Source organism: Myotis davidii, unplaced genomic scaffold, assembly GCF_000327345.1.
Source record: "Myotis davidii unplaced genomic scaffold, ASM32734v1 scaffold164, whole genome shotgun sequence".
Taxonomy (NCBI): domain Eukaryota; kingdom Metazoa; phylum Chordata; class Mammalia; order Chiroptera; family Vespertilionidae; genus Myotis; species Myotis davidii.
Window position 1 is genome coordinate 4,061,490 of NW_006296417.1, and position 5,341 is coordinate 4,066,830.

Here is a 5,341-nt window from a genome sequence, read left to right on the forward strand (position 1 = left end):
TGACCCATTCCACGGGAGCCCGTCCGTGCCCGCGATTTCACCCGTCCGCCCCCGGCCCGCGGCAGCTCCTCACCGACATCCCGCGCACCCAGACGGGCTATCGTTTGCTGATCCGACAAAAACAGGTGCAATTTTGACTCATTTCACACCAAACAGCTGTTGCTGTGTTTGCCGTTGTCATCGCTTCATCTGACCGTTCAAGGCCGTGGTTCTCAACCTTCCTGATGCCCGGACCCTTTCATTAAATACAGTTCCTCATGTTGTAGCCCAACCATAACATTATTTCCGTGGCTACTTCGTAACTGTCATGTTGCTACTGTGATGAATCATCGTGTCAATATCTGATACGCAGGATGGTCTTAGGCGACCCCTGGGAAAGGGTCGTTCGACCGGCAAAGGGGATCGCGACCCACAGGTTGAGAACCGCTGCAAAAATCTAGACATTGCAGTGGATATGGAGAACGAGACAGGGGATATGGAGTGACCCTACCCCTGGCTCAGTAGCCACTGGATGCCCTGACCTATTGCGACACTCTCAGCTTCTCTATTTAAAAAAAAATTTAAAAATATATTTTTATTGATTTCAGAGAGAAATGGAGAGGGAGCAAGAGATAAAAGCATCAACGATGAGAGAATCATGGATCGGCTGCCTCCTGCACACCCCCTACTTGGGATGGAGCCCACAACCCGGGCATGTGCCCTGACCGGGAATCGAACCGTGATCTCCTGGTGCCTAGGTTGACACTCAACCACTGAGCCACGCCGGCCGGGCTGTACCCTCAGCTTCTCAACCTGCGATCATGGCCTGGCTGCCTGGGGGTGACCTTGGGCTCCAGGGATCCCGTATCTCTAGGCAGCCAGTGAACGGGTGTTGGCTGTGCACCTAACTGGCCTTGCCCACCCCCGACCAAGTGAACCTGTCGCTGAACAAGTGGGAAATTGGCATTTTGTTGCTGTCTGACACTCCCTCTCTCAGGATAAGTGACTTCAGTGGAAGTTCATTGCTATAGGTCCTAAGAAGAATTTCAGAGAGGTTCTCTTGGTAGAAAACTACAGCCTTCTGCCAACAGCCATGTGAGAACTTTGAAGTGAATCTTCCAACTCAGTCAAGCTTTCAGGTGACTGCAGCCCTGGCTGAAATCTGGACTGCAACCTCATGAGAAAGTGGGAAAACAGAACCATCCAGCTACGCTCAGATCCTTTTTTAATTTTTAAAATATATTTTTATTGAGAAGGGAGAGGGATAGAGAGAGAGAAACATCAATGAGAGAAAAACATTGATCAGCTGCCTCCTGCACTCCCTCTACTGGGGATGTGCCCGCAACCAAGGTACATGCCCTTGACCGGCATCGAACCTGGGACCCTTCAGTCCACAAGCCGACGCTCTATCCACTGAGCCACACCGGTTAGGGCCATGGCTTTCCTTTTAAAATTGGTTGGAACCCCGAAGTCACCAAGAATAGAAATGGCAGAGAGAGAGGCTCAAGCCTCGGCCCTGCGATGCCAAGTTCAGTGGTTTTCCCACCAAACCACAGCTGCTTCTCATCGTCGCCCGGGGCGTTTTATTGTTGTTGCTAGTCAAATAACATGCCTTGTGCGTATTCCGATGGACCATGAATTAGAGATGGGAGTATGTTTAGGGTTATACTGTTTCCAGAAACAAATAAAAACATACGAACATTTTAAGAAAAGTTTCCCTGAACCATCTCCCTCATCCCCTTAAAAACCTTACTTAGTTACGTGGAAATAATTACAGAATTCTTTTTCTTTCTTTTGGATGCTAAATGGTATTTTTAGGTCAAGTTTTATCTTTTTAAAATATATTTTTATTGATTTCAGAGAGGATAGGAGAGGGGGAGAGAGAGAGAAACATCCATGATGAGAGAGAACCATAGATTGGCACACCTCCTACCGGGCGGGGATGGAGCCTGCAACCTGGGCATGTGCCCTGACCGGGAATCGAACTGTGACCTCCTGGTTCATAGGTCGATGCTCAAGCACTGAGCCACAGGTGAGTACTGCACACCAAGATGTTTAGGGAAACCTGTCCATAGTATCAATTCATGGCAGCCCCTTCAGACCACAGGCCATTCAGAGCACGTCTCAAATTAAAAGCTAGGTGGGCTTCTGCCCCTGGAGGTAGGCCCTTGACCCTGAAAGGAAGGGCCTGGGCATCACCATGGCTTGGGTTTGCTTTGTCCTCACTAACTCTTGCTTCGGGGTTAAGCCTCCCCCCTACATCTTTTCACACCTTCCCTTCTTGACCTTGGAGTTTCTCAGTAAGCTCCCGGGGCAGCCACAGAATGGCCATCTATTCCCTATCAGGTCCGCAGTTAGTAGACTCCGATAGCATCCATATCCAAGTGGAAAATAAGACACGTGGGGTTTAGGGGTCTCCTTCCTCAAAGTGCTCTCAACAGAGAAACACGAAAGCAACGTCAAAACCCTGCAGCATGGAAAAGACTGGCAACCGGGTTTTTCTGACCATAGGATCCTGAGATGCCCAAGATACAAAGCCAGTGGGTGCGCTTCAGGATAGTAAGGGAAGCATTTGGAAAGCAGGATGTTGAAAACGAAGTATCAGGCTATGTGAGCTGCACTGGCTGATGGAAAAACAACATGAACTCCCATGTGTCCCGCCAAACTCAGCCATGAGGGCTGAGGAGCAGGTCCGGACCTGTGAGGGGGTGCCCCGGGGAACCTCATCGTGTCTCCAGGTGAGTCTGACCGCGTATGCACCCTTGGGTGAGGTAGTCCTTGCTTTTTTCCACTGCCCTGTTCATGCTGCTCCTTCCTAGCACTGTAGCTAAGGGAAGGGAGGCCCAAATAAAAAAATAAATAAATGCCTGTCATTGGATGGGGCTGGATACCAGACAGATGGGGAAGTCTGGCCCTCCCTTCCTCAGGTTCAAGTTCTGTTCAGTTTGTTGAGCGAATAAACAATGGTGTTGTTTGGAAAGCAAAGTCTTCCCCTATAGAGCCTCAGGAACACCGCAGACACCTGTGCTATCTGACCTTCCCTGTGGGATTAGAAGTCAAGTTCTCAGACGATGCTCTTTAAGGGGGACTGCCTTCTCAGTGCACAGACATAGCGGATCCCAATGAGCCTGCCCTGGTTACTGATAAGACGTTTGTTTACGCGCAGTTTCGCTTGGGAATATCCCTTCCCTTCCCCTGGAGGGCAGACTGCTGGAGAGATGGCTGATCACACCTCCCAAGGCGTGACCAAATCTGGGGACCGTGCATGGTAAAAGCAAGCGCTTGAGTTTAATGCATTGGGTAGCGAGGCTGTAGGGGGAAAAGCATTTGAGTTCTGCAGACCCCGGGCTGTACCCCTGCACCTCTCTGGGCCTCAGTTTCTTCTGAGAAATGGAAATGCCAGCCCATGCAGGGACACTGGGAGTGTGGCTCAAAAAGCTCCCCATCCCACAGTTGGGACTGCTCAGTACGTCTTCATTGTATTTTGCATTTTCTCATCTAAGAATGCCTGCGTTGGATCCCACGCTGGGGGGCTGGAGAGCCATATGACAGGGTCGTGCTAACAGGAGCTCCTCACGCCTCCACTCTGTATTGCTGCGCACACGGGGGAGGCGGTGAGTTGCGCCTTGGGGAGGCTGGGAAGGAGAGAAAGCAGACAGGTTTCTCAGCAAAGGACAGGAAGTCCTCCTTGGAAAAAGTGCCACCTTACTGCAAGCCCCCTTTTTGGGGTCACAAATCTGGTTATTGAATAAACACCTGCAAATGGAGAGACAGTTTGAGGCAGCATGGGGGGTGGGGAGGCCACCCACCCACCTTTCTGCATGTCCATTCAGACAGGAGGCCCCTGTCTGTCATCGGGGAGGGAATGATGGGAGCAGCAGGGCTGGCGAGAAAAGGAGGCTGGGACCTCCCTTACCACCATCCCTGCACAGCGGGTCTCACCACCAGCAGAGCAGGACACTAACCTACAAGGAACCAATGTCACTGTCAGAACAGGGGGCACCCAGCTCACTGCTAAGACCAGCTGGCCTGGAAGGTGGCAGCGACACCCAGCCCTGGACAACGTGGAGCTCCCTGGCTGTGGGGTGCCCCACCCAGGGCCGTCCTCCACTCTCCTCCATAACCAGCCAAGTCTGCCCCACTGTTACTGGAGACCATGCCCCTTATACAGGGGGCTTGCCTGTTGCCTGCTGTGGCGGTGGGGCTGCGGGAAACCTCTCCTTTGTAGATGCACAGGTGGCATTGTTGTTACACCGCACAGTTCCTGCCCGGATTGGTAAGAGACCCTTCCAAGTTCTCCTTCAGCTGCTCTTCCCGGCACAGCCAACCCCCTTTCCAGGGATCGTGGCTCAAGATTCCCCGGAAAATCACGCAGGAGAAGAGCAATGTCCGTGCATGGATTTCCCAGCTTTCTGCCATAGGTACCAGCAGGTACCATTTTATCTTTCTGCTGGAGGATCCTGAAGCCAGAGGAACAAGGTGATGGATTTCCTTGAGGTGGCAGCCTGCCACTCAGCACGACCTGCAATTCTGTCCCGTGAACTCGGAGGCGCGGGACTGTAGACACACAGGGGACTCCTCCTCCTTGGAGGCTAGTCCCGGCCTCCCCACCTGCCACAGGAGACACCTTTCCTAGAGAACACGCAGCCGTGCAGCCTCAAGGAGCTGGGAGCTCACCGTTTCCTCTAGATGGCGCGGTTTCCCCTAATTCGTGCGCAAGACACCCTATTTGTAAAATCCACACAACCCAACGCCTTCGGAAACCACAGGGCGTAATAGCAGCTCGAAGGCCCCATTGAAAATCACAATCTGGGGGACCTGACTCTACCTCCGAGCAAATGCAAGGTAAATGCATTCACGGGATGCGTCCCCACTTCGACCCTCCCCCTAAATACACCTGTCCCCCTGTGCGCCACGGCGGGAGCTAGGCGCGAGGTCACCGCCCTGCATGGCCCGAACCCAAGGGCCCAACCACCACGTAGGGACGCGGGGACACTTGGGAACCCGATCCCTTAGCACTCAAGCCGAGTCCGCATTTCCCCTCCCTCCCAGCACCAAGGACCGCTGGGACCCGGGCCCAGACCTAGACCTGCCCCAATGCCCCCGGGCACAGGCGCCCCCCCTCTCCGCCCCCCGGCTCTGCAGCCGGCTTAGGAAGTCTGGCGCGGGGCAGGAGGCGAGAACCCGGCGAGCTGGGTCAGTTGGGGGACAGCCCGGTGGCCAGCTCCGTCCTCGGCTCCCGGGAGGGGATGGTCCAGCAGGAGCAAGGGAGCTCCCGGCCCGCACACAGTGGAGACGGTGCGCTGGGCTGTCCAACCACGCGCGCCGCCGGCTGCCTGGGGAGAGCCTTTTAGGAAAAAAA